Source organism: Malus domestica, chromosome 02 (genome assembly GCF_042453785.1).
Source record: "Malus domestica chromosome 02, GDT2T_hap1".
Classification (NCBI taxonomy): Eukaryota; Viridiplantae; Streptophyta; class Magnoliopsida; order Rosales; family Rosaceae; genus Malus; species Malus domestica.
This window is the reverse complement of record NC_091662.1, coordinates 26,246,442-26,257,722: the sequence shown is the minus strand read 5'-3', so window position 1 is coordinate 26,257,722 and position 11,281 is coordinate 26,246,442.

Genomic DNA, 11,281 nt, shown 5'->3' with positions numbered 1-11,281 from the left:
AAAAAAAAGAAACCAGTGTCTCTCCCCCCCCCCCCTAGAACCCAAAAACCTACAAGAAGAGGGAGAAAAAAAGAAAAAAAAAAAATAAAAAAATAACCCCAGTTCTTCCCACCCAAGCCACCCCTTTCTCCCATCCCCCATCACAGTATTTTCAAAACCCACCCATACTGAAAATCAAGAGATCCTGACCTGCAGAGGGCGGGAAAGGGGGGAAGGTCGCACCTCGCCGGGGTGGGGGGGGGGGAGGGAGGTGGGTCGCGAGGCGCCGGGGGGGGGGGGGAACTGGGTTTGGGGTTTTTTTTTTCTTCTTCTTCTTCTTCTTCCTGCTGCATGTTTTTTTTTTCCTTATTCTTCCTCCCTCTTCTTCCCCTTTTTTTCTTCTTCTCGTTGCTGCTACTGTTGGTTTTTTGGGTTCTGGTTAGGGATAGGGATGTGGGTCATTGGGGGGGGAGGGATAGTGGGTTTCATTTTATTTTATTTTATTTTATTTTGAGAAAATTCAGGTTTTTAAAAAAAAAAATTAAAAAATTATTTTATTTACCTCGTGGCAGACATTTGGCAGCCACGTGGCATATATGTGGCAGCCACGTCAGCATTTATCAGATGAATGGATGAAAAATGTAACGGATGTATTATTTTGAAATAAAATAGTACTTAAGGTATCAAAGTAAAATGTTTTGAAGATGTTGTAAGGTATTGAAATAGATCCCAAACATGAGGTATGAAAGTGTAATTTACCCATGTTTTTAACTTTTAAATTTAAGAAAAAATGTACTGGTAATTAGAGATGGTGATTGAGATGGCCTTCCTCAGTATGTTTAAAATTGCCAAATTAAATTTAAAAAAAAAATGAATTACTCCAATTAAATTAAATAAAGAATATATAAAAATAAACACTTTGCATGACGAAATATTTTGTCGCGTAAATTATATAAAAATAATTAAATTAAACAAATAAATACTTTGAGCTACGAAATATTTCATCGCGTAAAGTAACATTGCGCAACGAATTATAAATTTTGTCGAGCAAAACTTTTCTTTATGAGCCTTGCACGATCAACAGTGTGCGACGAATATTTCGTTGCACAAAACCTTGTGCGATGAATTTGGACTTTAGGCGACAAATAATATTTCATTGCGCAAAGTGTTATTTGTAGTAGAGTCCTTCCTTACAAGTAAATTTACACAAACTAGAAGGCCATCAGCCATCCCATTGAATGAGACTTAAGTACATGTGAAATTCTTCGACTTTTCTTAACTGCTCTGTTGCACTCTTTGTTTGGATAATTTATATGTTGTCATTCTAATAAATATTGGTTTTATGGATGAGAGGAAGGACCTTGCATATGCTTATAAGTAGTTGAGTTACTCTCCATATTGCCAATTAATTTTATAATGAAACCCCAACTTTTTTTTCACTCAAATCCAGCTCAAAGCAACATAAAAAGGCACTCTTAACAGTCAAAAGTCCCTTCAAGTTGAAACGCCTGATCAATCTATCCTTTGGCTTACGAATGCTCAAAGGCATGGAGCGAATGTGACCCACCAAGCCTACCTCTATAAGAAAATGTATCATATTTGTTGATAGCTTGACAAACAAAACTCACATATTTGCTAACAAACTCTTAAATACAAGCGAGACACGTATAATTTGTAAAATTTACCTGTATCAGAGAATGAGTTATCTAAAGAAGTCAAGAGCGTTTATCTGCTCATCCTCTACATTTTGTTCTTTTACAAGAGTAAAGGGAAATGTCAAACCACGAAACGTCCTACTGAAAACTAGATGTGGACTGTTGCGTTGGAAACACCATTGTTCCTTCATATATTAATCTCATCCTTCCGTACAAGCAAATTTACACAAACTACTAGCCCACCAGCCCATCCCATTAAATGAGATTTAAGTACATAAGTTATGGTGAAATTCTTCGAGTTTTCTTAACTGCTCTGTTGCACTTTTTGTTTGGATAATTTACATTTTGTCATTCTAATAAAGTTCTTCCCTCACTCTCCTGACTGTGATGGAAAACCATGAAAGAAATAAATATTGTCATCCAATAAAAGATCTCAAGCTTTTGCACATTCATCTGACCAAAACAAAATGAAAACCACGAAGACATGAAAGCCCTTATCTATAAAAACACAAGTAAGCCCTTAATATTTACATTTGTTGATGTACAAAATCAGGTCGATCTTGGACCAACGTAAATCCCATTGTAAATCACACACACAAGAACATAAAGATATATCGTGGTTCACCCCAAGTTGAGGCTATGTCCACACTGGTGTCGATCCGGTTTCACTATGTAAATTGAGGGCTACAATGTACGTGGAGGCTATTGAGGCTAGGGTTTGCTCTCTTTACTATCCTCCCAAAGTAGGGGTGAAGGATCTCTTTTATAGAAAAAGAGTTTCCTTCACCTCTTGCTTACATCATGGGCTAAATGGTAAAATCCAAATATTGGGGCTCATTATATGGTACAACAACAATGTCTTCGATATGGATGATATTGACATTATATTTGTACTGTATTTGATTATCTCTCCTCTTGACGATATCTCCACTAACTCACTTGTTTATCAAATATTGATTACATATCGTTAATATAAATATAAAGACGTTGATCTTGTCGAGTGTGTATGAGTAAGTTTTTGTGTTTATATAAGGTTACTTGTTAATAGAAATGTAAGATTACTCGTAGTTTGTAGATTAGTTTTTGTAGTTGGTGTTTAAACTTTACTAGTATACCATATGATATGGTACATTATCCCCCTGTCAATTAAAATCACATATTCATGCACAAATTCCTCCAATTAAGATTAGTAGTTTTTTTTTTTACATTAGTTGATTAGTGTTGCAAAATTAGCATAAATAGCCCAACTCCTTGTAAAGACATGCAATTAATGTCCCTTAACTATCTTTTTTAGGATAAACTCTCAACATGCCCTCTCAAATGTACCTAATTTTCAAGTCTAACGCATGGACCACATACATTAGATGACGTGAAGCATGTGTGAGTATTGAACTTTCACACGTGGTCCAACATGCTTTACCGGAAGGAAGTTGAATTTAAGTCATAAATCCAATATGCCTTAATGCTTTACCGGAAGAAAGTTGAATTTAAGTCATAAATCCAATATGCCTTAATGCAAAATAACAAAATTTCTTATCAGCACATGTAAGGTCTCTTAAATATTCTCGAATTTGACATTCATTCTCAAGACAAACTGTCCTGTTGTGGGCTTAGATCCTAAACCATTTTGTTTATTGGGAAAAAGAAGATTTTAGAGTTGAGACTTCTTCAACCTAAATGAAGAAATGATAATGCTTGTTGCCCCCCCCCCCCCCCCCCGGGGAACCACCACCCAACATACGATTAACAAACTTTTACCATCTTAATATACTAATTGGAACTGTTCATTCTATTTATCATCATCTACATATCATATATGCAAAAGAATCATTCAATTTGGAGAGTTTTAGATGATGATAAAGAGAATGAACGGTTCCTATTATAGTTTGGAGAGTAAAAGTTCGTTAATCGCAGTGGCAGAGCTAGAACTTTATTGTAATAGGGGCAAAATTAAGAAATATTCAAATCTTGAGTACAAATAATTTCATCCACAAAATATTGTCAGATTATCATACTTGTGCATATATGTTTTTTATATTCACTTTTCCTATATACAATGTGAGGCTAATGGATTCTAAGTAGATGTTGTTAGTGCGGTAGCAAATTTCCACCGTCTTCAGTCTTAACAAAAAAGTACCTACAAAACAATCAACACCTTTGATCAAAGACCAAAGCTTTACGTACCCATGAGGGGTGAAGGGGGGTTGTGTGGTTTGGCCAATGGATCTCCAATGCCTAAGTTAGTTTCTCTGAAAAGAGTGAGCTTTTAGGGCTTGCGTACGTAATAAAAGCTTACCATTTTTTTTTGGAGATGGAGGTATTCATAGGAGGGTGTGGCCGGCCTAGGTGTTAGGGTTTTGCACCTACACATTGCGGCATCCTATTGGCCAAGGTATGTCATCCGTTGGGTGAATGAGGAAAGAATATTCCCAAGATATTAATTAGGAGACAATATCTTGGGATAATGGTGGAAGTATCCATAATTGATTGAAATACATATTACTTACTTGATAGAGTTGATCTTCAATTGAGAATGTATTAAACATATGATTTAGTAATTAATCCTACCCTAAGCCTTTGATTTTTTCATGCCCCGAGCAGGGGAGCTTTGGGCAACCATAGTTTGTTGCTTGCACTTCTAGGGATGCTAAGCTGCGAGTGGGAATATAAGTGTGCACTATCCATTTAATGAAAGCAATCTTGTATTTCTTAAGCAAAAATCCACGTGTTGCCTCCAAGATTTTTGAGATTATTTTTTGCTCCACAATTAGTACTTCACCTATCTAAGCAAATTATGCACCTCATAAATTATTGGATAATACTTGTATTCCCTCTTTGTGGAGTAAGCTAATTTTTCCCTTGCGAATAATTTATGTTGACCTAAAAATTTCATAATCGGAACCGTTCAATTTCTTAATCTTTCATTTTGAAGATCACCCCTACAAAACATCATTTCAATTAGAGATCATTTAGTCATTCAAGTGTATTAAACAAATCGAGGTATAGGTACCAAGTAACATATCCATGATGAACCATCCATTTATTTAATTCGTTTGAATGATGAAATGATCTTTAATTTTAATGATTTTTTTGTAGGAGTAAACTTCAAATGCAGATTAATAAATTGAATGGTTATGTTCGTTGATTTTATTCGGTCAAGATACGTTAAATGAGAGATATACATGCATCCACATGGAGGATGCAAGTATTATCTTATATTATTTTGACCCTAAATACACATATTCCATATCTAATACATATCTTAGGTACGTACTTTTTTAACGGAAATAAAGAACATATCGTTAATTACCTGGAAAAACACATAATTGGGGTCAAATACTAATATTGAGGGGAAGAAAATTGACCTCATGCATCCAACGGCTTGAGGCCCCCTCCCCGCTTCGCCACTAGTTATGGTAAGGGGAGGAACAAATAAGTCTTCCCATGAAGAGACACAAGCATTATCAATGGAGAAATGTACCACGAAAGCAATAACTATAAATACTCCATTTCTCAAAAATTCACCTCGGCTGTTTGAAACATCAAAGTTTGCAGCACATGGAGTGCACTCCCAACAAGATCCAATATTTCTGCTTCTTGGTGGAGCAACAAAGCGATCAACAAGTAAATGACCATCATAAAAGGAAGACCAATTCCAAATGCTAAAATACCTAAACTATACAAATTCATATAAATTCCTTTACCGAGAAAAGTTCAATATAAGTTGTTCGTTGAACCATAATTCTTTGATGACCGACCACCAACAACTCGGGCAAATTTGAATTTTAATTCTGAAATTTAAGCCATCAGAGTCTCCTATGTATATAGTCTGGATATATTAAAAATAATACTTGGATATATACTAAAAAATGAGTAAGATTTCTTACACAAAAAACTTTTGTGCCCACTTCGTGCTTATGAACGGAATCGGTTATATTATAAATTATTTTGTAAAGATTTATCTTTGAAAAAATTTAATTAAAATTAAGTATATTTAATTAGTAAACAGATAAATGTTTCGTAATGTTGTAGTTAATTGACTAAACAAATCCTCCATTTGCTACATTTGATTGACTACGCAATCTTAATTTTAATTAGTTTTTTTGTAGAAATAATTTTTATAGATGGATTTATTATATGACTGGTTCCCCATAAGCACCATGTTATATGAATCAGCCATGAAGATTCTTTTTGTAGGGATTCTTACTATTTTTTAGTAGCCAAATATTATTCGCAAATTAATTGTTTTAGCAATATTTCTCCCAAGTTGATTAATTGAGGTTAATATTTTTTCTGTTAAAATTTATAATTTTTTATGGGAATCTTGGAGTATGCTGAGGAAACTGCCTACCTGATATTCTCTTCTTCTTTTTTGGAAAATGGGAAGTTTCATAACGAAGGCAACAACCACCAAATACAAAGAAAGTCAAAAGGAACCAAACTAACAAACACAGACTAGCGAGAGAAGGGAGTACAAAAGAGACGCTGCCAACACAGGCTAATACGCCTTCCCCATCCCACTTCAGCGCCAACTTAGAAGGACATGGCAAGGCATCTTTGTTCAAGATTCTCACTAACAAAGATGGGGGTCTCACGACCATACGGAATCGCTCATCTCTGCTCCATTGTACCTAGCTATAAAGTTCGCCGCTATATTCTCTAACAGATATAAAAGATTAAGCTTTCGGTTAATGATTTTATGGGTCTTTCAATTATTGCTCATCATTAGTTAGAAAGTTTTACTCCGAAGTGCTATAGATTTAACAAATTAATTAGAAAAGGACAAAGGTACATCATCTCAGAAGTATGATTAAAGGGGCCCTTAATTTTGTTAATTTTCTGGTACGAGAATTGGGTTGGTAGTAGTAATAAAAAAAATGGTTTAGTGGTTGGGTTTACTGGGTTTTCTTCTCATTCTAGAGATTGTAATATTGAGCAATCAAATAATATCCATGATAATTTTCACAAAAATAAATAAATAAATAATTGGTTTATCTGTATACATAAAGCTAGAAGGCAAAAATGGTAATTAATGTACTGGTGCGATCAATACGTTATTTGATGCATGTTTCACTTTTGGCTTTAACGACATTTTTCTCACAAAGAATGATTATATGAAGTTTGACAAAAGAAAAGAAAAAGGCAACAATTAGGCAAGTAAATCAAGATTACAAGTTACGACAACATAATAGGTCGTCCACAATTATCAAACTCACTGCATATATGTTATGCTCACATCATATAATGTCAAACAAACCTGAAAATTCTTCCAAATAAAGTTTTAGGTTTGATTGACAAAGTTGTTAGAACTAGCTCACCAGTAGACCTGGTAACTGACACACTCCGACCCGGAATGTCCACTAGGACTCCAAATTGAGCTGCGCTGGCCGACACCTAGAAGGTGACGAAGCCATAAAGTGTGAAGATGTGGAAACATGTGAATAAATTTAAACCTAAAAGTGCCTACATACCAGAGTGTGCTGGTGAGCGGGAAGGAACCCTCTTCACACGTGACGTTAGAGCATAAGTAAGTACAGTAGAGTGGATTAAGAATCGTACCCTCGAAGGAATCTCCAATACTAAGAATCGCCACGAATCTTCGACTATAAGAAGGCTCAGCTAATAAAACCTGGAGGGTGAAAACAAAACAAGGGTGAGTGGCCCTAGAAATGAAATTTTAATAGAAACCATCTAAAGCATTATAACCTCTTGCTGCCACACCTGTATAGTTTCCAGAAAATCATACCACGTATCAATGTGAAATCAAAAGTATATCAACAGTAAACCATAAATATACCACAACACAACATCTCATCAGCAATATCAATAATCATGTGATTAATAACCTATACTAGCACGCAAGTTGGAGTCAACTATGGTGACCTGTACGACTGCACCCATATATTATCAATCAATGCTAACTCATAAGTCGGAGTCACCTGTAGTGACTTGTACGACTCATCCATATCTCATCACATATGCTAGCTCATAAGTTGGGAGTGACCTCTAGTAACTTGTACGACTTATCTATATCTCATCACATATGTTAGCTCATAAGTCGGGAGTCACCTCTAGTGACTGTAAGACTTATCCATATCTCATCACATATGCTAGCTCATAAGTCAGGAGTCACCTATAGTGACCTGTACGACTTATCCATATCTCATCACATATGTTAGCTTATAAGTTGGGAGTCACCTCTAGTGACCTATACGACTTATCCATATCTCATCACATATGCTAGCTCATAAGTCGGGAGTTATCTATAGTGACCTGTACGACTTATCCATATCTCATCACATATGATAGCTTATAAGTCGGGAGTCACCTTTAGTGACTTGTACGACTTATCCATATCTCATCACATATGCTAGCTCATAAGTCGGGAGTCACCTATAATGACCTATATGACTTATCCATATCTCATAAGTATACATGCACATGAGTCGAAACCACCTAAGGTGGTCTGTACGACAAGATTAGGTGTAAATAAATACGCTCAAGTGCTACGATGACGTGAAGACTGTGCGAATAATCGCGGGTCACCTACGAGTCGGAACCACCTATAGTGGTCTGTACGACAGGCCTGTGCACCTACCTTGGATCCAAGGTGAGTGTAAGGTGCGGGAGGTGAACATCAAGTGAATGACTGTGCCTTGGCCACGAGCGGGAGCACTAACATCGGGGTGCAGGTTTATGAGCTCTAAATGCATCTTATGTGACATATACAACTCATAGGCAACTTGTACGACAATGTCGGAGTTGCCTAAAACATAATGTGATCATGCCATAACTCAATCATTTCAACTAATACCATAACTCACTTGAACTTACCTGCGTGTTCCGCGTTCATCTTCGCACTTCAAAGCATTCATAATAATTTTGTGCAGGTAGTATACACATGGATATGCCATAATGCAAATCTAAAACTCAACCATATCATAGTATTTTTCCAATATATACATATATACATATATACATATATACATATATACATATATATATATATATATATAATGTGGTGTAAAATGCACAATTTATAATGCCCTACTACCGAATTATTTATTTTCGAAAATAATTATCGGAGATAAGTCCAACCAAACACTAGTTTAATTAACTATCATTACTTACGTTTCCTTATTTCAGTTTCTTGATTCCTTCCACGTTGATTTATGACCAACATCCAATCACTAAAAACATAAGGTTAAATCTCATATTTTCACCGATTTCCTTCACATTGCTCAATTCACAAACAAAGTTTTTGATTCAAATATTATATGGCTGCATCTAACGTCTCGTTAGATTGCCTACGTACCTTAAACAGGGATCAAGTTATTCGTAGTTCACAATAGTATTTCAAAGCATTCAGATTAATCATAAACAATAATTGATTTATAAACATTTATGGAATTGTCAATCGTATATATATATATATATACATACACGATGGAATGGAAAAGACCCACTCACCTGAGGTCCGTGCCACGACTTCCTAGCACGCATGTCAAGACATCATGAACCATTGTCGCCTATGACCAATTATCAAATCACATCTTAGAGTTCTGACCGATAAAATACATAATTTACATAAAACGCATCCCTACGTAATTCAATTTGGAAGATCTACATCATAGATTTCCAATCCGTTGCTTCCAAAGATTCACATTATACTTCTAGAACAACATCCTAAGGTTTCATTATGATCCAACGGTCGGATCTTTTCCAATTGCCCAACATCAAGTGGCGGTCAACATTTTATTTTATGAATTTACAAATCAAATTCGGGAAGATTCGTAGATCGGATTCCCAATCCGTAAGTTTCTATGGTTCTCAAATATTACGTACTATAACATATTAAAGTTTGGTGACGATCAAACGGTCGGATAGTCGATTCATATAATGACCTATTAACATAACTTAGAGAATTTAGATTCTAACAATCAACCTACGTCATACAATTACCAAAACTAAACTCATTTTATTTAGCCTAAGAATAACATCGAGGGCCTCATGGCCACGCGCCGCCGCGGGTGGCGATCGGCCGCCCCGACTCTCCGGAAAATCCAACTATTTTCAAAAATTATCAAAATTTACAGGAATGAAGATCGCAAAGAGGGGAACACCTTCATACCTGCCACAAGTCCAAAAGTGGACGGAAGATGGTCAATTTTGCCCACAAAGCTGGCGGGTGCCTAAAGCTTCCTGGTGTCGATTCGTCGTCTATGGTGGTCCAACGGGGTCAAGGTTGGTTGGGTTTTACTCCTGGGATGATGGGCTACAAAGCCCAAGTGGTGGCATCGGCCATCGCTTTGCCAATTTGCCGAAAATTGAAAAGGGTGGCCAGAGCATTATTGATTTTCGTCGACTTTCGTGGCCTCAAACCACCACATACCGTGGTTAATCAAGGTGGTCTTGGGTGGGTTTTGTAGAGGGGAATGAGAGCTTCAAGATGACGGTGGTGCCGTCGAAAAATTCCACTGTAGTTGGCTGGAATCGGCCTTGGAAGTTGGGTGGTCGCGGTGGTGGCATGCACAGGAAAGTTGGGAGCTTTCTCCTTTTTTTTTTTTTTTCTTTTCTGATTTCTGATTGGGCAGCTGCCCTTTTTCTACTTTTTTTCTAATTGGTCATCCTTAACCAATTAATTAACTTTAAATAACCAACTTCAAACGTTCATAACTATACCATTATAATCCGGACTCGCAAATGGCTTTCGCCTATGTGTTCGTACCAACGAGTACTACTTAAATACGCCAAAAGAATAAGTCATACGTTCCTCTAGACGATGGTCAACAGAAATCAAAATCCTTGCCTCTAGGCATTTTCGTCAATTCCCTCGATTAAAATAAATAAAAAATGAAATTTTAGGGACGGGTTGTCACACGGCAATTTTTGACACGACACAAAAACAACACGAAAATAATGGGTTTCGGGTCAACACGATAATTAATCAAGTCATTATCGGGTGGCCCGTTAATAACGGGTTCTTTACATGTATACATGCTGGTAACACGTGGATAACCCGTTTTGACCCTTTAAGAAAAAAATTATTTTGATAATTTTAAAGTTTAATTATCAAAAGATTTATTATAAAATAAAATAGCCATATTAATATATACAATATATTATATATTAAATATATAGTTTTGTATTATTATTCTATATAAGTTTTAAAAAAAAAGTTTTAGTTATTATTTATTTTTATTATGGGAGTTCCTTATTATCATTACTAGGATAAATTTTACTCAACATGTTGTTGTCCAAAATTAAAATAAACTAGTATAGTATTTGTATAGGCAAGAACTAAGAAGACATACATACAAGTACGAAAAAACGTGAAAGAATATATAAACACTCCTGATTCATCATTATTCATCCACGAGTAGATAATGGTTACACTTACATTATCGTTTAGATTTTTAAAATCCTCCAAACCTTCATGAATAATGCTTTTTATTTGAGGGAAAAATTAATAAAATTAATAATAATTATTGTAGACGTGTAAAAAAATGTAAAATATATATAATCACTCATAGTGACAAACTTTACAACTTTCATGAAAGGGTCAGCTTTGAAATCCAACACTATAACACTATAATCCATAAACCTTAAATTTATATTTAACCGTCGATTGTCATTTACGCTTTATT